At 35.7% G+C, this 22,336-nt stretch overlaps 1 long non-coding RNA gene across 1 annotated transcript; it reads left to right on the plus strand.

Annotated features, from left to right (window-relative positions):
* Window positions 1–1,637: 1,637 nt before the first annotated feature.
* LOC309622739 lies at window positions 1,638–5,729 on the plus strand. Its single transcript, XR_014241097.1, has 2 exons — window positions 1,638–4,879; window positions 5,611–5,729. It is a non-coding gene; the product is annotated as an uncharacterized lncRNA (long non-coding RNA).
* The last annotated feature ends 16,607 nt before the right edge of the window (window positions 5,730–22,336 follow it).

Consider the following 22,336-nt stretch of genomic DNA (forward strand, 5'->3'; position numbering starts at 1 on the left):
CTAGACATTGAGAAAGAAAGAGAAAAGATTTAGGAAAGCAGAAAGGATGGTTAGCTTTAAGCAAATAAAAAGGAGAAGGATTTATTTTTCACATATTGGATTCAGATACTCAGACTGTTGGCTTTGTTCTCTGCCTCCCCATGAAAGTGAGATAGTTGCCTGCTGGACAGTATCTACATTTAGAATTTAAGACTATAGGAAAAAGAATGTCTCTCTCTTGAAAAACCCTTGTACATATAGACAAGAATAAGCTTTGATTGGGCCATGTGTCTATCTTGAGAGTAATAACTATGGACAGAGAATGTGATGCTTTGATTGCCCTGGACTGAATTATATGATACCTTGAAGACATAGGTGGGCTCAGACCCACCTAAACACCCCCTGCCAAAAGAAGGGAGAATGAATGTGCATGACAAAAACAATAAATATCCAATATAACAAAGGCTCATATGTAATCATCTAACACTTGCATTTGTTTTCAGAAACTTACAGGATATACTGGCATAATTATATTACCAGCCTTTTACAGACTGCACCACTGAGTTTGTAATTATGTAAGTTCTTACCTTTAGTGTTATATCTAGGGTTAATGATCAGTACCATTTAATGAGGGCCATTTATCACGCGTTGTGCTTGGTGCCTTTTGTATGTCATCTATAATCTGTAAACCCATTTCATTGAAAGCATTTATTTTTATTCTGTCAAGCTTTGAAAATCAGAAGGGTTTTTTCTTCTTGTTGCCCCCCATCCTGCTTTATTGAGATATAACTGATATACAACATGGTATGAGCTTAAGTGTACAGTGTATTGATTTGATACCTTTGTATGTTGCAATATGATTACCACTGTAGTGTTAGCTAGTACTTTCATCATGTCATATAACTACCTTTTCTTTTCTGTGGAGAGAACATTTACGATTTACTCTTAGGAGGTTTCAAGTATATCATACAGTATTGTTAACTGTAATCACAGTGCTGTGCACTAGATCCCAGAATTTATTCATCTTCTAACTGGAAGTTTTTATTCTTTAACCAACATCTCCCCATTTCTCCCACTCCTCAACCCACAGTAATCACCATTCTACTCTGTATTTCTACAAATTTGGCTTTTTAGGTTGCACATATAAGTGATGTCATACAGTATTGTGCATCACTGCCTTGCAACTAAATCCAACTCTAAGTTTTAGGCTTTCTATAAATTTCTAACATCTCTCATATTATTCTGTTTTCTTCTTTGGAAATTATCAATTTTTCCCTTTTACAGTTTATTTATTTTAGTTAGGGTTTCTGAAGAAGAATGGCACATTGTCCTGTCAAAGATTTTCTCTTTCTACTGTTATAATATGCAAGATGATGGATATGTTAATTAACTCAATGGGGGGAATCCTTTCACAATGTGTACATACATCAAATTATCACAGTATATACTTTAAATATCTTATAATTTTATTTGTCAATTTACCTTAATAAAGAAAAATAATTTTTCAATATTTTAAAGAAAAATATACAACGTACAGATAGAAAAGCATTCCATAGTCTCGATAAAGAAACTAGCTATTGAGATGAATTTAGTAAATCAGCAATATTAGTTACAAAATACTACAATATTGTTACTATCTTTTTTTTTTTTTTTTTTTTTTTTAGGTTTTCACATTTATTTATTTATTTATTTTTGGCTGTGTTGGGTCTTCGTTTCTGTGCGAGGGCTTTCTCCAGTTGTGGCAAGCGGGGGCCACTCTTCATCGCGGTGCGCGGGCCTCTCACTGTCGCGGCCTCTCTTGTTGCGGAGCACAGGCTCCAGACGCGCAGGCTCAGTAGTTGTGGCTCACGGGCCCAGTCGCTCCGCGGCATGTGGGATCTTCCCAGACCAGGGCTCGAACCCGTGTCCCCTGCATTGGCAGGCAGACTCTCAACCACTGCGCCACCAGGGAAGCCCCTGTTACTATCTTTTTAATAACTTTGATTATTCATATTGAAAGGTTACCATATGCAATACATTCATTATATATGAGGCAAGCAAAGATGCAGCCGAAAGATGCAGTATGCTGACATGGCCCAATTTACTCAAGGTGACTCAACCAATTTGTGTTATAATCAGAAATGAACTACAGCTCATAATGGAATCCTCATTTCACTAGACTATTGTCTCATAGACTTGGGTGGCATTCATCATGATGACACATTACCCGTAGGCTGGATCAATGAAGTGTGACACCCATAGTAAAAGAAAAGTAGTGAAAAAGAGAGAAAGCCCGTTTATTCAAGTTAAAGAGTATTCCTCTACTACAGTAACTCCAAATTTACCAGCATGCTTATTTCACCCCACAGCCCTATTAGAGTAAGTGGGAACAAGATGGAAGTGCAATATTTGGGGAAAGAAACCATCTAGAGTGACATATTTGACTCCATTCCTTCTTCTTCAGTACCCAGACAGAATATTTGGTCAACACTAACCAAACGTATTTTATAAAGCCATTTTCTCAACTCTCTATTATTTGTTCTCTTTAGTTATCATGAATAAAATGCATTCAGTGGAAGAAATGTATAAAAGATATTTAAATCTGACTTGTCCTCTTAACATGGCTTACACCTTCACTTATGACATTACTTATCTGCAAAAATCAAATCCAAGTTTATTACAATGGACGTATATTTTACAGCTCACAATATTTAAATAAGTTTGAACAGTAATTGCATTTCTCAACAGTTGCTTGGGAGGATGTAAAATACTATTATTTTTACCTTTACCTGCAGGAGAATGACTTCATTGTTACTTCCTCTATAATAGACAGTCTCTACAATCATTTACTTTGACATGACATAATCTGAAATACTTTTATAAGTAAATGAAAAACATTTTTCTTCATGGATACCTTTCTATAATCTGTAAGTTTGGACAACATATAAACACACAGACATACACTCACACTCACATTATACACACATACCCCAAAATGAAAAAGTTAACTCAAATAAATATTTGAAGATACAGACAAAATTTTTCTAAATCTTCTCTTCTTTCAGGTCAATTCTTTTCAACATTTGGTAGCTTTATCAAACCATCTTACAATGTGGTATCTATCCACTACTCAAAAGCAAAGAATTTTCTCCCTTATACTGATCCTATCCTTTAATTTATTAATACAAAAGGAAATCACAGGGCTTCCCTGGTGGCGCAGTGGTTGAGAATCTGCCTGCCAATGCAGGGGACACGGGTTCGAGCTCTGGTCTGGGAGGATCCCACATGCTGCGGAGCAACTAGGCCCGTGAGCCACAATTACTGAGCCTGCGCGTCTGGAGCCTGTGCTCCGCAACAAGAGAGGCCACGATAATGAGAGGCCAGCGCACCGCAATGAAGAGTGGCCCCCACTTGCCGCAACTAGAGAAAGCCCTCGCACAGAAAACGAAGACCCAACACAGCCATAAATAAATAAATTAAAAAAAAAAAACAAAACCCAAAAAGTTAAAAAAAAAAAAAGGAAATCACAACTATTTTTAGGCACTTTCTACTATTAGCTCATATTGAATTAAAATTCCTACATCTCTTCTACCTTTATTTTGATGGGTAGATTCCTGTGAATTTCCTTTTGACAACAAGCATACAATTTGTATTGTCACTTAATATTTTTTCTACTTAAAATGATCAATTACTTTAACCTCTCAAGGACTTTTTTGTATCTGATTCTGTAATCAATCATTTTTATTTCTTATACCTGTCATGTCAAAATTAAATAGGCAAGTTATCAGTGTCCTCATCCAAGTCAATAATAAAAGTTTGAATGTGTCTGAGCCAAAGAAAATGCCATAACATCCCAAGCTGACAGTGACATATATCCATGGCTTATAGGCTATGATTTCATCTCTCTCCATTATTAGCTATGAACTATTTCTACAACTAGTCCAATAGTAATATTTCTTGGAACTCTATCAAATGTCTAACTGAAATGAAGAAGTTCTATGACTTCAGTCTATGAAATCTAGGTATTGGAACAGGTACAACAAATAGAATATTCACTTAGATTATAATAACTAGTTTAAAATTCATGACTATCTCAATAAATTTTTCAATAATTCTAAGCAATATTATGAAAAAAAAGATACCACACATCCTTTTTAGAACCTCTTCACCATCACATTTTTCTGCATCACCCACTTAGGTCCATATTCTATGCCTCACTTTCTTAACACCAGAATTTTAGATCTCATGGATTAGTTAAATTTTATAAAATAGAGATCCCAGGCATAATAAGTTGCCAGCTTTTTAATTTTCTAAAAGGCTACAACTAAGTATTATTACATTCACTTAATGAAGAATATTTTTTATCAAAATCGTGGGCATAATATCAGAACTTTAAAAAAAAAAGTAACTAAATTTACCTTTATGAAAAGTGACCACATATATACATTTATTTGTTTGTTTTCATTGGCTGAGGAAATATTTCCACACACCATCTTTTGGGAACCACTGATCTAGACCTTATTGTCCATCTATTGAAAAATAAAGATTCCAGTTGCTCAATACACATACAAAAACATGCTTTGTGTCAGGAAGTGTGGTAGGTGCTAGAGGGATAGAGAATTTCATAAGATATGCTTAGTTGAGGATAAATAACAGACAGGCAAGTAGGAAATTAATTGTCATATAGACTGGTGGTGAGTGTTGTGACAGGATCAGCATAGGGAGCTGTGGAAACATAGCGTGAGGGCTCCCATCCTGATCTTGAACAAGCCAGAGAAGGCTTCCCAGGGAAACTGAGGGCTAAGTTAAAAGCTACCTAATGATGATAATGATGCTGACTATGATTATGATGATAATAGAGAGCAGTATGGAAGGAGGGAAAAGATACAGAGAGGAAAGGTTGTCCAGATATTAGGAACAAGTACTGAGGCCAGGCATTAAGAACAAAAACTGGAATTTTACAATAACTAAAATTAGTTTAGAATAAAGCACAGAATCCAAGGATAAGATTGATGAGACATGAAAATAAAATAGAGATATTCTTTACTGAATATTCTCTATTCTCTATTGAAGACAACAATGCCTGGTTTCTATTTGGTTTCTACTTGGTGCTTTACAGTCGCATTATTTATTCAAATTAATTTCATCCTTACATTTTTAAATTATATTTAACAAGCACTGTAAAGTGCTTACATTTACCAGAATCTCTTCCAAGTCAAACAGAAAGAGAAAGAACGAGAAAGTGAAAGAGAGAGAGAGAGATGAATTAATTCTCAAAACATCTATGAGGTATGCATATTATTATTTCCTCAGTATTTATGGGGAAACCGAGGCACAAATAGGCTACACAACTTGCTCAAGTGATATAGCTGGTGAGTAGCAGAACTTGTCTTCAAACTCAGTCTAGCTCCAGAATCTATGCTTTCAAATACTGCATTATGCCATAGGAAATACATAATATCTCTATTTTGAAATTGAGGAACTCAGTCAAAAAGCTGGTCCAAGACTACTAGGACCAGAATTTTGTCTACCATACTCTAGCTTCTGTGTTGTACAACTACAACACAGAAGGAGAGTAGCTCTGGGCATTCTGAAGCCAGACTGTCAGTGTTCATATTTCAACTGTACTGCCTATTAACTACTATTTATTAGCTGTGTCACTCTGGAACACTTTCTTAGCCTTCCTATGCATCAGTTTCTTCATCTATAAAAATTCAGTAGTAAAATGCTTGCTGTGTAGGGTTGTTGCTAGGAATAAAGGAATTACTTCTTCTAAAATACTTTAGGAGTGAGCACTATTGATAATAAAAATCATGTATCATTATGTTGTTTTACACTGCTTCCTAATAACAGACTCTGAAATAATTCATCATGATCCAGTAGAGTTTCACAGAGGTGTGTTCAAAGAAAAAGACTTTCTATTTGTTTTATAAAACCACACCTGACCAGATTAAATGCGCAAACTGATCTTGTGGTTTTCAAGAACCCAACTGGAATATTAATCATTTTAATCTTAAATTAATCATTACTTTAAAATATGTTTTGTTGTTCTTGTTATTAGAATGTTAGATTTAGGACATTCAGATATTAGTTTTAGCTAATGGGAAAATTAAAGAGATTCCCTGTGTCTGTTGCTGAGCCTTTTAGAGAAGTGGCTTTCTTTTCAAAAAGAAGCCAGTATCCTCAATTAGAACACTATAATCTGTCAGATGAGTGAACCATTTGTTGATTTCAACAATAAGATGTCTACAACTGATTTTGTTGTTAGTTTTTCTTTTCTCTTTATTTTAAGACTCCTTAAAGAATTGAATACAGCAGAAAAGCAGGCTGAAATTTAGTGGAAAAAAATAAGATGAATTACTTACAGTGAAAATGAAATATTAAACTTGGCTGAATTTTGCATCACCGTTGTGACAGATGTAATTTATTCTCTAAGCCAACCCATGACCTCATCAACTTATCTTTCACACATTTTGTATTCATTCAAAATAATTTTTTGAGTGTCTACTGCATGTGAGGCATTTAAAAAAAGTCTACTGAACAGAGTATACCACATTGTTACTTAAATATTCAAAGATCTGTGGATTTATTGACTCTGCATGTTTCTTCTAAAGTTTAATTCAGAAAGCAGGCAGAACTTGGATTCCCTTTTAAATTTGGGAGATGCTAGAGGAAATATTTAGCAAGGTCACTAGATGACACTACAAAGAAATGTACTTTATTATATTAAGTATCACTTAAATCTCTTAGACTATCAGGCCAAGTATATTTCAAACCCAATTAAATTTTATAAAATATCATCACTATTGACTTACCAAGTGCCTGACAGTGAGTTTGCATGTCATATATAATGGACAAAATATGTACTCTCAGTCTATTTTATGAAGAAACAAGAAAAATAAGTCAACAAGTAGAATAAAAAAAGACCATATTTTTTAATAATAAGAGAAGAATATGGTGATAGCCTTTGTCACTAGTCTCCCAAAATTTAAAAGCATAGGCTGGAGCCCAGTCTAACTTGAGTCTATTTGTCCCTCTAGCCACTCATTCAATAAATCTTTATAGAACATATGCTATGTGTTAGGTACATGTTAGATATCAACAATACACAGGCTAATAAGAAACAGTCCCTGCCCTGAAGGAACAGTTATATTTCTGTTATTTTATAATTCTCAAATTCAAATTATCACTTACCCTAATATTTAGCATCACTGTTTATTCAGTCAGTCAAAATATTTACTGATTGCTATCAGTTAGTTTCTAATTAATATTTGTCCCCCCTAAAAGGAAAGAGGAGCATATTAAGATACATCCATTGACCTTTTTTCATGGAGATTATCTCTCAAGTTAACAAGTAGACATTTAAAAACGTGGTATCAGTAGTTTGGCCTTTCTCCAGAAAGGACTGATCCAGAATCAATAAACATTATCCACTATTGATATAATTCTTGGTTGAAGGTGAAATGGATTGATTGTCTCCAGTTTTGTATGGATAGGTGTTTTATTCTTGAGAAGAAAACCTCATTTTCAGTTAGAATCAATCAGATAAGTCTTTTCTAAGGCTACATATAACTAAATGCATGCATTAGCATTACACACCTCTCAATAGTTTCTCAAAGTCCTTTCTCCTAAATTATATCCTTTTTGATTTCTTCACTGATGACAACATTTTTTCCCTTGTAAAGAAAAAAGGAATAAGTAATTAGTATAATATTTTGGATAAAATGCTTATTTATTCATCATATATAATGTAAATGATTGTCATCTTTCATTTGTTTGATGTTCTTTTGTACTCATCTGACAGGAATAGCCATTTAGGAATATTTCATAGGATTATAGTAAACCCTTCTTTTTTATTTTCTTAAAGCAATTTATTTCCTTAAAGCAATTTATTTTGAAAATATTTTAAGATGACTCCTTTTCAAAGAAAAAGAAAACCATAAAGTCATCTGAATTAATTAGAGGGATAAATAATACTTATCTACAAAGATGGAAATCTAGATATATCATTTCATTAATTGAAAATAATACCCTTAATATTTGTCTGGAAAAGAAATAGTTTATCTGGCTTCCCTGGTGGCGCAGTGGGTAAGAATCCGCCTGTCAATGCAGGGAACACGGGTTCAATCCCTGGTCTGGGAAGATCCCACATGCCGCGGAGCAACTAAGCCCATGAGCCACAACTACTGAGCCTGCGCTCTAGAGCCCGTGAGTCACAACTACTGAACCCGTGCACCACAACTACTGAAGCCCACGCACCTAGAGCCCGTGCTCCACAGCAAGAGAAGCCACCGCAATGAGAAGCCACTGCAATGAGAAGCCTGCGCACCGCAACGAAGAGTAGCCCCTGCTCGCTGCAACTAGAAAAAGCCCGTGCGCAGCAGTGAAGACCCAATGCAGCCAAAAATAAATAAATAAAATAAATTTATATATAAAAGAGAAATAGCTTATCAACTTAAATTAAGACTGTGTTTGCCTCTTACTGAAGCAACAAGTGGTGACATGCATTAGCCCTGAAGTAGGACAGGAAATTCTGAAATTTTATTGTGAGCCCCACATTAAATTTAACAGGGCAGTCTTTAATGGTTTAAATTGAATGTGTATGCTTTCTGAATACAGATTTTTTTATTTTTTTATTTTTCAAGGAATATTCTGTGCATGAATTGCTATGGAATGACTTAGTTGAGAAAAATGTCCATGGTTGTCTTAAGATGACAATCAGCTCTCTTTCAGGTAAAAGCAATTGTGTTTCCATATCCAGAGAAGTAACTGGACCATTTTCCTCATTGTTGGAACTAGAAGCGTTTTTCCTAGTATTACAAGAGGAACATTTGTCTTGCTCTAAACCATTCCACCAACTGCAAATTGGAAGAGTGTTGAGTTTTTACTAGTTACACACACAGACGTGAGGAGAACATGCTAACCAGCCTTCCACCTTCATCAGTTACCTCCCTTAGCGGGGCTCTAGCAATACCTGGCCCAGCTGGCTTTAACTTGGCACGCCCAGAAGCCAGTCATTTTCACAGTGCTCCAAACACATTGAACTTTAAAAACCAGAACATGTGCATTGTCTGTCCTTTTCCTCTCCATGTAACAGCAAAGTGTCTCTCTCTCTTTTTTTCTTAAATATATGCATCTCAGAATCTACACGCTGCTTCAGTTCTGTTGATACATGCAAAGAGGGCCTCTTCAAACATATTGGCACAACAAAGAACCAAGTCTGTTTTGCTGGAGCACTTAGAGATGGTGCTGACAGAATCACAGCTAGGCAAAAGAAATTGTAGAAACTTGGAAGCCAGTTAAGCAGGAAACGACTTACTTAAATGTAATTGAATAATTTATTTCTGATTCTCTTATCATACAGTTATGACTACTATATTTTGAACTCTTACCATGTACAGGGACTGTTCTAAGAATTTGCTAGAATTTATCTAATTTATTTCTAAATAATTGAGATGTAACTAAAACGGAAAATTATGTAACCTGCCCAGGTTACATAGTAAAGGGAGAAATCTGGCTTTCATCAAATAGCAATAATTATTATTCAAAAATGTTAACAGATTTGTTTCCCAGACCTCTCCCAATGTCGTTTTTCCCCCCACTCTAATAATCAAATGAGAAAACATAAAGAGAAATTAGAAAAAAAAAGAACCTGTTACTCTTGCTCTCATTTTTGGTACTAAGAGGTGTCTGTTTCTATTTTTTCCAGTCACTATTGTCTCATTCTTTGATATCTGAGATTGGCCATGAGCAGATTTTTAGGTTCCTTAAAGCTAAGATTCAGAATTCCTAAAAGTGGGTTTTCAGATTCATAGGATAATGGCAGCTAGTTAAATTAAAATGTTTTTCAATAACCATACAAGCAGATCCATAAGAAGAGATTCCAAAGAAAAACAAAAAACCCATAAACTTATGCATACAGTAAAATGAAAAAACATGGGGTACTACTACTCTCGATTTACACATAAGTAGGAAGTTAAATGCCCAGGCTTGGCACAGCTTGCTCTAGAGCCTACGCTGAGTGGGGGCCCAGTGATGGTGGGAAACAGGTGAAAGCACTCCCTAAAAGAGGAAGTCCCACCTGAGTGAGGAAATAATAATAGATCCAAGACCCTGGGGCGTCAGAACACTGGCTACAGGGAAATCAACAGCAAGGGACTTGAAATTGGTCAGAACAAGTAATGACCATCTCGAAAGAGTACTGCTCCTGGAGGAGGACCAGACAGATCTTAGAAGCCTGGGGGTAAAGAGAATGGAAGAAACAGGTGGTGGAAAATAAAATTCCTACGGAACAAAAGTGAAGTGCAACCCTCAGCAAAGAGTTCAGTTCCTGTGAGTGTATGAAGTTAGGTTACTGGCCCCTGGAACATAGAACTCATACACTTCTACTAATCCCATCATGGGCATACCTGCTATATTTTTAAAATGGAAAGAGAAGCTAATGCTTCCTCTTAGATAGTATAAATGTTTATATATTTATCTTTGGTCTGTGCCAGGCATTTGGCATACACATAGGTGTCCTAATACCACCAAAGAAGTTGGGAGCTGGTTTATTTTTCCATCAACTCTGTCCCTCATTAGTTGAGGGTAACTCCCGGGGCATTAACTTCCTAGCAATTCCAGCTTGCTCTGCGTCCAGACTCTTCAAATTCTTGTAGTCAGTGAACATATCCAGACAAAAAAACTTAGCCTTATTGAGAAGAAAAGTGCATTTAGAAACAGTAAAACAGTAAGAGCAAAGCTGTTCTTCTATAGACCTTCCCACAGCCCTCATTTGCACCTCATACGTTCCAACTCTTTGCTATTGGATTAATAACAAAATACTGTCTATCTCTATCTTTATCTCTGTCTCTATCTCTCTATTTTGCTTATTCTCCATGTATATGTGTGTATATACACACATACAAAATTGCTTGCTTGTTTCCAAAAATAATTAATGTTACCTCTCCATCCTCCACGAATAATCTTAGTTTGACCTTCAAGCCAGTGGGCAGAGCAGATGCTGTAACAAAAACCTGAACATCATCCTTGAAATCTTTTAAGTCTCTTCAGTCACATCTAAACATTCATAATGTCCTGCTGATCCTTCCCTAACCATCTCACAAGACCATGCACTTTTTTCCATTCCCACTGCTATTATCCTTTCTAGCCTGGATTAGAAAGGCAAAGATCCATAGAAACTGTTCTTTCTTAACTCCAAAGGAAGAACAGTTAGAACACTCCAGTAAGTCCCCATTGATCGTAAGGCTTTTGGCTCTGGACCATCATGCATGCTCTTCTCTCAGCCTGAAATACGATTTCCAATTGTCTCCATAGGGAAAGATTTATTGATCATTCAATATCAGTCCAGTTATTACTTCCTGTCTTCCCCTACTGCCAACATTTTTCAAGTGACCTTCCATGTGCCTCTGTGGTGCCCTGTATTTCTCTATCATAGTCCTTATCACACTGCATTGTCACCGCCTTTTTATCTCCCTGTCTTTCCCAACTAGACTGTGAGCCCCTTGAGGGCAGGGCCAAGTCTTTTTTATTTACTGTTTTGCTTTTCATGCTCAGTAGGAACATTAAATCTTATTTGAAGTTCTGAATGAGTAAATGCATATAAGTTTAAAGATTGAGTGATTATCAAATATCATGTACTGAAAAACCCAAGTTTCAAGTGTCCAGAGGATGTATGGTGAAACGTGTATAATAAATTTAAGTGCAGACGGAAGAGTTGCTGAACTAGAAAAATGGTGTAGTAAAAACTTTACTCCATGTCATTGGAAATTTACTTGGAGCTAAAAACCACAGTAGATAAGTTGGTATTAATTGAGCTACTTTCTGGTACACTGGATTTTAATTAGACTTTTTTCTTGTCTGATATAACTTAGTTCGTCCTTTTTTATCATCTTTTTTTTTCACCAAAATTTCCTGCTGCATAGTAACCATAACGCAGTTGTCAGTAACTTTAAGTGTGCCTTGTGATGCTAACTTTGAATTTAACAAGGCTGTGTAACTGAATATCTTTAATTAAATATTAGTCACTTTAGAGGTTGAATGGACATGTATTAGAAAATCAAACATCAGGTAGAAAAATGTAGGCCTTTTTAATTTATTAAAAAGTAATACACATAAAAAGATAATTGTGTTCAAACCTCAATACCTCTACTCCTAGGAGAAAATATATCACCATGACCACAATCTTGGAAAAAGCATTTCTTTATTGCTTTTGCTGGGAAGTTTTTGCTAGAAAACATCATAAGCCTTCTTAGTTATAAGGATTACATGCCCTGTACCCCAAGACATTGTCATTTTGCCTTTTAAATATTTCAACATTTTTCCTCTACTACATGTACTCTAATTCTTTAACTTTTTATTTTGAAATAAGTATAGATTCACAGAAAGTTGAAAAAGAGCACAGAGAGGTGCTGTGCCCCTATCACCCAGTTTTCCCTAATGGACACATCATAGTACAATATTGAAACAAGGAATTTATTTGACATTAGTACAATGTGTGTATACAATTCTATATCATTTTATCCCATGTGTATTTTGTGTAACCGCCACCAAAATTAAGATATGGAACTCTCTGAGCACCACAAAGATCTCCCTGGTAGTACCATTTTATGGTCACACCCAACTCCTCCACTTCACTATCCCTAAACTGTAGTAACCACTAATCTATTTTCCTCTATATAATTTTAGAATATGGAAAACATTATATAAATGAAATCATAGAATATTTGACCTTTTGAGATTATCTTTTTTTCAGTCATCATGAGTGAAATAATTTGTTCCTTTTCTTGATGAATAATATTCCAAGTAATGGATGTAGTGCAGTTTGTTTAAATACTCACCTACTGAAGGCATTTTGGTCATTTCCATGTTTTTACTATTCCATAAAGTTGCTATGACAATCTTATATAGGTTTTTGAGTGGACAGAAGTTCTCACTTTTCTGATAAAAATGTCTGGGAGTGCTACTATGTTGGAGGAGATCATCCAGAGGATGTGACTGCCTGTTGATCCATGAGCTGAACCCGAGCAATTGAAGGCCCCTCATCCCCTTCCCTGTCCTCAGAATGTACGTTCTGTACACCATTCCCACACTAGGAGCTGTTTCAAGGACATAGCCTTGAGAGAGTAAGGTCTTGTTGAGGCCATCTGAACTGTGTACATGACTGAACTCTGTTAAATTTTCTATTGGGTGGGCCAAAAAGTGCCTTTGGTTTTTTAAGTAAAAGTAAAAGACGCATTTTTCATTTTCACCAAGAACTTGATTGAACAACATATTCACCCTTTTGTTCCACTACATTCTGCCATTTTTCAGGCAACTTCATAATTCCATCTTCCCCAAACATATCTTTTTGAGCAAAGAACTGTTCCAGGTGCCTTTTACAGTCTTCCAGGGAATTGAAATTTTTCCCATTAAGAGAATTTTGTAAAGACTGAAATAAATGGAAATTCGAAGTTGCAATGTCTGGTGAATATGGTGGATGAATCAGAACTTCCAGCCAAACTGTAACAGTTTTTGCCTGGTCATCAAAGAAACATATGGTCTTGTGTTATCCTGATGGAAGATTATGTGTTTTCTGTTGGCTAATTCTAGATGCTTTTCATCAAGTGCTACTTTCAGGTGGTCTAATTGGGAGCAGTACTTGTTGGAATTAATCATTTGGTTTTCCTGAAGGAGCTCATACTAGGACTCCCTTCCAATCCTACACAACATCACATTCATTGATGAAGACCAGCCTTTGGTGTGGTTGGTGGTAGTTCATTTCGCTTGCCCCACGATCTCTTCCATTCCACTTTTTGTACAGTATCCGCTTTTCATCGCCCGTCACAATCTGTTTTAAAAACAGAACGTTTTCATTAAGTTTCAGTAGAGAATTGCATGCGGAAATATGGTCAAGAAGGTTTTTTTCGCTTAACTTATGTGGAACCCAAACATCAAAATGATTCACATAACAAAGCTGGTGCAAATGATTTCAGCACTTGATTTGGATACTTTGAGTATGTCGGCTATCTCCCGTGTGGTATAACGTTGGTTGTTCTCAATTATTGTTTCGATTTGATTGCTATCAACTTCAACTGGTCTAGCTGACCGTGGAGCATTGTCCAGTGAGGAATCTCCAGCACGAAACTTCGCAAATCACTTTTGACATGTTTGATTGGTCACAGCACCTTCTCCATACACTGCACAATCCTTTTTTTGTGTTTCAGTTGTGTTTTTACCTTTCTTGAAATAATAAAGCATAATATGCTGAAAATGTTGCTTTTTTTCTTCCATTTTCAATATTAAAATGACTACACAAAAATTCACCAATTTTGGTAAGTCTTTTTAAATGCACACTGATATGACAGCTGTCACATACAATCTAACAAAATTGTTTTGAATGAAGTTAAAGACAACTAAGTGCTACTACTAGAGCCATCTTATGGAAAAAACAAATGAAGCTTTTGGCCACCCAATATACAAACTTTTACGATTCTGGCAGAAGGGTGTGGAGATATACTCGGCTTGTGGTTGCCTCATATGCCTATTCAAACAGCTACCTACCAATCTGGAGTTGTCTCAGTCTCTCCTTGCCCTCTGTGTATAGTTTTAGATTATACCCAGCAATTCCCAACATTGCAAACCAACGAATGGCAAGCCAGCCAGGAGACTGGAGAAATGAGTCTTGAGAAAGAGGCTACCTCGAGGGAAATCCTGAGTTGGCCATCCACCCTATGTGGCCCATATGTTAGATGCTCGTGGACCCCCACTTCGTGAAAACACCTGCTGATTTGATGAACTGTGCATAGCACTGTGATAGTGAAAAACAATGAAGCCCTCTTTGAGGAGGTAGTATCTAAGTTTAGATTGGAAAGATGAAAAAGAGCTAGTCCATTTGTGGATTTGAATATGATTATGAGTTGGACAAGTGGGTTAGGTTGAATGTAATAATGTTTCAGGCAGAAAGAATAGCAGTAAGTTGGAGGATGGGGGGACCTTGGAATCTTTGAGGAAAAGAAAGAAGGCCAGTATTCCAGGACAATATTGAATGAGGATTAACGTGGCATGGGGTGGTGTTGGAAAAGGGAACTGACTCAGGTCTTGTAAAAGGTGCAGTGAAAAGACATTGACAACTTTAAACTTGGGATGACATAATATAAATTACATTTTAAAAGACCTCATTCTTACTGCTGTGTGGATAATAGATTATCTGAGAGCAAAATTGAAAGCAAATGTCAGTTGGAGGTATTTTGCAAGAGGTTCTCCAGGTGAGATACGATGATGTTTTGGACATAAAGTATTAGAGATTTAGAGAATGGAATGGTAAATATCTAGATAATTTGGATTTTCACAGTCATCTTGAGAAGATGAAATTTCTTTGTATTCTACAAGGGTCACTATGACACATTTTTGTTCCTAGCAAATACCAGCTAGGTAGAAACAACTCTCTTAAATGTTTAACAACAAAAAAAATGAGTGTTTCCGTTTTTGAGAGAGACAGTGAAGTGTCATGGTTAAGAACATAGGCTCTGGAACAAGTCTGGGTGCTAGACTCACTCCTGCCACTTATGAGGGGAATATCTGGTTAAGTTTCTCAATCTCACTGTGCCTAGTTTAATAAGTTGGAGAAATAATAGTATCCACTTTACTCGGTGATAATTGTATAACTTAATGCCTGTTATGTGCTGAAACAGAGACTTCCTCATATGCATTGCTCACTACTAGCAGCTATTAATTAGGTAATAGACTTGGTTCTGAAAATTTGTGTATACTTTTTTTGTGTATAAATTGAGTTTACTTATGAGTCTAATATTATGATATTAAAGGATTCAGCTATTAATATAAAGGTAAATAATTCTATAAAATAAGTACTTTAATCAATTTCTTTAGCTATTTTGATTCCAGCTCTATTAGGTTTCATTTTAACTAAAAGAAAATGTGTACCTAGAGACTGAAATAATTTAAACCCTGCAAGATTCAAATAAAATCATTTTCCAGTGATTGGATTCAATGTTTTATCTGGTTTGCTTCTGGACAATTCCCAGGCCTGCTCTCATATACATATTCTCAGCCTGGATATCTGACCCACACCCTTGCCCATTAGTCCTCCAATTAGGTTTTCTCATATTCATAATGGAGATAATGAATCTGGAGCATAGTCATCTCATGAAGATATCCACAAGCTTTTTTGAAAGAGCACAGATCTCTTTTTAATGCATATTCTTTGTAAAGAAATAATGTTCTTCATATTCATAAATACCTACCAAATCAGAAATACAGGTGGCAAAGCAACCATACTCCAATTATAAAACAAAAAAGAAATACAGGTGGCACATAAGTCATAATCCCTTAATCCAAGGCTTACAGGAACAGGACTCATCTTCTTTTGGCATTTGTTTCATGCCCTGTAAAGTTTTAAAATCAATGTTTTAAAAGCCTCCTTTAATCAGATTTGCTATGGCCTTTATCCTTAATAAAATGTTGACTGTCTTTCATTGTACCAGAGGATAGCTTTTTCACTCAGACCTTAGACTATGAAATAGGTTTAATTACATACTTAAAGAATCCATAATCTGTGTAAGCTTTATTAAGAAATTATTTGCTTTGGTATTACCACCAAAGTCAATTTATGATAACAAGCTAAACAGATTATAGATCCTTCTCTTCTAATATTTTTCATTTTTGACTCTTTTATATGGGCTCTGGAAATTATTTTCATTATGAATAATTGTTAGAAAAGAAACTTTATAAATATATATTATACCATAATGAATAATAAAAATCTAATACCAGGTCTTGATCTTTATATCATCTGAGAAAAGAGTAAAAGCATAAATCTTCTCTCTTCTTGATTGCTAAAGATATTACAAAGCACAGCTAAAAATAACTCCATATAATCAAGATTGACCTTTTAAAGTTCAAAAAGGTTTTAGGCCATCTTTTTACTTTTCTGTTTCAAGAAGCAACTGTTCTTTAAAGAAGTTGAAGGAAAATAAGATTTAATTCTCAAAATATCTCAGAGTAAACTTTCCTGAGTTTAGAAATCTCTTTATTTTCATTCTTTTTAGTTTTAAAATATTGTTGATTTTTATATAGTCATTATATCATATATTCATTCTTCAAGGTTAAGTAACTGATATGTATTGTAGAAAACTGAACTAAATTCCCCTAAAAGAGAATGTATACTTAGATGTTAATAAATGAAACAAAATGTTTACTTATTTCTAAAAAGCCAATCACAGTGGCATAAATTAAATCTCACATAAAGAATAGCATCCAATACATTTAGTGAATATAAACCTTCAGTTAGCTGGATAAATATATCAGTTTTTCTGGAAATGTTGATATTTCTTTTTCCTTAATAAAGAATTAATAGTATTTTACTTTGTCCTTTCTAAATGAGCAATCTATCAGACTCACAGATGTTTCGAATTCATCAGAAAACTAATGAACTCTCACTCTGTATAAGTTCATGTCCTGTAAAGGACATGAGGCCAATGTGGTGCCCTCAAGACATGAAGAACAGTTGCTGTCTGGATAATTTTACCAAGACACTCTTTTCTGAAAAACTTTGTCTTCTCAGTTTTTGCCAAAACAGAATATAAAGCCAGAGAGATCTTGTTTTATTTAGAGTTTTTCCTAGCAAATCTATACAGATAAAAAATGGGTTCTAGTATTCCTCTATTACTAGACTATACAAAAAGTGCTGGTTAGATTTTTATCAGAAAGGAAAGAGCATTTGGAATGATTTGACTTAAAGGTACATCTTTCTTACCTGATACAGTATAAATCTTTGGTGATTTAACTCCTGTTCTCTTGTGAAAATATTTATGGACTTGCTTCAAAGCACAGTCTTTGGAATCTACGTGGGTTTGAGTCCTAGCGCCACCATTATAAGACACTAGGAAAAGCCTTTAATTATGATCATCTCCAAGTTCCTCTTTTGTAAAATGAGAACAATACTAAGTTAAATACCTCCTAGGGTTGTTATATGATAAAATTAGATGATACACTTGAAGTAGCCTGCAGAGTATCTGGCATATAGAAAGTATTCAGTCAACCTTAGCTAGGTATTATCAGTATCACTATTATTCTTAGGCAATTACAAAAAAATATAAAATAAGCCAAATTGGACTTCTGAATAATACCGGTGAAGATAGAAAGTATTTAACTCCCCCCCCGCCCCCCGCAACCTGGGGGCAGCTTTCTCCTCTTGTGTCACTAGTTCATGATCAAATGTGTTTAACAAAGAGCAACCATTCACAATTATTCCTCATCAATCAACAAATAAGTATTAGCAACCATCATATATTTAGTTTCTACTATATAATAATATATAAAGGTCCAATGGGAGATATTTTAGGGGTATAAGGCATGGATGGCCTCTGCTGTTAAAGAACTTGCATTTTGGGATGAATTAGAGAAGACTAATTGGTGTGAGTCATTCGTGAATAATATAATGGACTATAAAACTAAAGGCTAAGTATCAAGGCATAAAGTGTTGATGTTGTAGTCTATTGGTAAGAAGTACTCCACCTACAAGTGGAAAAATACAACTCAAATTAGATGAAATAAAAACATGAATTTATTGGCTTGTATAAATGAAAGATTCAAGGCAGATACCAGGCATGGCTGGATCCAAGGAATCAAATAGTTTTATCAGTCATCAGTTTCTATTTTTTATTATTTTTTTTCTGTGTTGGATTCATTTTCATGGAGGCCCTCACTATAAACTGGTGAAATTGTTGACATCTCCTGACTCATAGACTCAAAGTTTAGTAAGCCAGAGTCCAGAGAATGTGTCTCACTGATCGCTAGTCTCAGGCCCATCCTGAACCGATCACTGTGGACAAGGGGATGAGGATATACAGTCAGGTCGGAGTCCAGTGCTTCTGGAGCTGGAAAACAACATAAGAATTGACCATGATGGAGAAAATTTCCCCAAACAAAAGATGCTATTATCAGTGCATATCTATATATTTTTAAAAAATTAAAGAATTTGCACACTTTGTGACACTTCATCTCTAAATACTCCAACGTGCACCACCTAAGAATTAAGATTCTTGTCTATTAATCAACATACTGTTACTATATCTCATAGTATTAATAATTCCATACCATCAAATGTAGAGCTCATATGGAAATTTTCCCAGCTGTTCAAACAATGGGCTGACTGGTAATGCAATTCACTGACATTGAGGTGGCGAAGACTGTGTCCTCAAAGATTCTTGACCTTATATGTTGTTCTCTGAGTCAAAGACACTGAAAGTTCCTAGAAGGACCTAGACTATTTAATATCTATTATTTGCTCCCTCCCTCCCCCAATAGTTTAGATAAATGCTAAAATTAAATTTTTTTCAGCTTTTTAAAAATATCTTTATTGGAGTATAATTTCTTTACAATGTTGTGTTAGTTTCTGTTGTACAACAAAGTGAATCAGCTATATGCATACATATATCCCCATATCCCCTCTCTCTTGCGTCTCCCTCCCACCCTCCCTATCCCACCCCACTAGGTCATCACAAAGCATTGAGCTGATCTCCCTGGGCTATGCAGCAGCTTCCCACTAGCTATCCATTTTACATTTGGTAGTGTATATATGTCAATGCTACTCTCTCACTTCATCCCAGTCTACGGCCATACCACCCTGAATGCGCCCGATCTCGTCTAAAATTAAATTGAATACTAAAGTGAAAATTCCTATTTCTTAACTTGGGAAAAAGGGGATACAAAACATATTGAGAAATAAATGAAATGTGGGTTCTTTCCAAGTGATCCCATTTAATAAACAATGATTTTGAGATGACTAATTCTGGAGGCGATAGGTAGATGATTGATAGATAAATAGATATCAGTAAAGATAAAGATTAATAATGGTGTGTTATTTACAATTAGCAGAAGCAAATTTCAAATATATTCATCAAACCAAGCAGGCATTGGGGGAGAAGGATTTTACTGGAAAGTGAAGGGCTAGCTTCAGAAACAACTTCATCCTTCTTCAAACAATATCATGAAGTCTTTTTTCTCTTTTTGCTTCTTATCTGTCCATTTTTCTTTCAGCCAGTTTTGTTTGACTGTTAGATATGCTTTCTTTCAAACTCTGTCCACTAGGTGGCTCCTGACAGTCCAAAGTGATATTCTCAGGACCTCAAGGACGAGGCATGAGAAAAATACTCCTTTAATCATCTCAGTAAAAGCCCATGACTAGCCCAACTATATCACTAGTTCTGGCTTGGCTAATGCCCACACTTGAACTAATCACTATCCATGTATGAGGGAGGGCAGAGGGAGACAGTTGCAATGCTTTAAATTGGTCCTGTCTGAGTCACACAACTACTCCTAAAGCCAGAGGTGAATTCAATACCACCAGAACCAAATCAAATGGATTGTTATTATGGAAGGGTTGGTTCTCCAGTGGAAAAAAAAATCAACATGCTATGTACCACAGTGTTCATTGCAGCTCTATGTACAATAGCCAGGACATGGAAGCAACCTAAGTGTCCATCGACGGAGGAATGGATAAAGAAGATGTGGCACATATATACAATGGAATATTACTCAGCCATAAAAAGAAATGAAATTGAGTTATTTGTAGTGAGGTGGATGGACCTAGAGACTGTCATACAGAGTGAAGTAAGTCAGAGAAAAACAAATACTGTATGCTAACACATATATATGGAATCTAAAAAAAAAAAAAAGGTTCTAATGAATCTAGGAGCAGGACAGGAATAAAAACACAGATGTAGAGAATGGACTTGAGGACACAAGGAACAAGGAAGGGGGAAGGTTAGGCTGGGATGAAGTGAGAGAGTAGCACTGACATATATACACCACGAAATGTAAAATAGATAACTAGTGTGAAGCAGCTGCATAGCACAGGGAGATCAGCTCGGTGCTTTGTGACCACCTAGAGGGGTGGGATACGGAGGGTGGGAGGGAGACGCAAGAGGGAGGAGATGTGGGGATATATGTATATGTATAGCTGATTCACTTTGTTATACAGCAGAAACTAATACACCATTGTAAAGCAATTATACTCCAATAAAGATGTTAAAAAAAAATCAACATGCTATTAATAGAAGATTGTATGGATGCCTGGAACATTCCAAAATAGACGCCCATACACTGCTGTTCTTACGCTAGTTCTTACTACGGCACTGTTCCTACAATTCCTGTCGAATCTTCTTCAGCAATAACTATTTGATGAGAAAGCTCTAAATTGTTTTTCACTGTGCTTTCAAATAATTTGAAACACTTCATTTGCATATCAGCCTTGTGAGATAAATATTATCATTTTCATATTGCAGATGAGGAAACTGAAGCTGATCTGGGATTTGTGCATGACCACAGGACAAGTAAAGACCAAGTACACAGAGCCATGTCTGCCTAATCTAAGTATCTTGCTATTTTAGGGACATCAGCCTGCATTCCCTTGGCTTAAGTCATGAGACGTAAATTCCACTGCCTACAGAAGCGAGGCAGGCAATATAAATTCATGAAGTGAGCAAGGTAGAGATGAACAAAGTCACAAGTATTCATATCTTCTCCAGAGGGAACAGCTTCTACTAGTGTCAGATAATTGCTGTGGTACAAACATGTAGGCCATATATGCCAGACCTTCCAAATATTAAAGAGAGGCTGAATATTTGAATGTTGTGTGAAATTTCCTCTAATTTAAATCTGAGCAGCTAATCTATTTAAAAAAAAAAAACTGTGTGGGCCACACAAAATATTTCTTATGCCATCCATGTATGGTCTGCTTTTTTAAATAGCTCAGTGCCCTGGCTCCTACTCAATGTCAACACTGCAGAATTAAGTGTGTTTACTCCACCTTTCTTAACCTGCTGTTACTAGAATAAATAAATTCAAAGGAGCTTTGTGCTATTCATTAGATAAATGAGCTGCATACTTTAATCTTGCTTTTCATCGTTTCTCGTTGCCCTCTGCTTTCTTTGTTGCATTGTTATTCAACTTCTATAAATTGTGAAAGTTGAAGAAGAGTCAAATGGTATAGAAAAAAATAAGAGGAAGATCAGAATGATTCTGTCTAGTTAACATGGGGATGAAAGAGAGAGATAATTTAAAAAACGTTTCAGAGATAGAAGTGAAAGGATTTAAGTCCTTTGGGTAGCTGAGAGAAAGGAATTGTCGAGATTCTGTTACTAAATGAAGAAACTGAGATCAAGGGGGCTTGTTCCAATCCACAGTTAATGGCAGAGGTAGACCTAAAACAACCCAGATGTTGTAACTTCCAGCTGTCAGTCACTTATCTCTTGAAAACTTCCAATAGGTTCTTTTTTCTCTCTCAGACTCTGTGTGTGTGTCTGTGTGTCTGTGTGTGCGTGTTACAGAGTGAGATAACAAAAATGTCACAGACAGCTTCCTTATTTCTGTGCTTGTT

The sequence above is a fragment of the Balaenoptera borealis genome (genome assembly GCF_965194805.1).
Source record: "Balaenoptera borealis genome assembly, chromosome: 2".
Classification (NCBI taxonomy): Eukaryota; Metazoa; Chordata; class Mammalia; order Artiodactyla; family Balaenopteridae; genus Balaenoptera; species Balaenoptera borealis.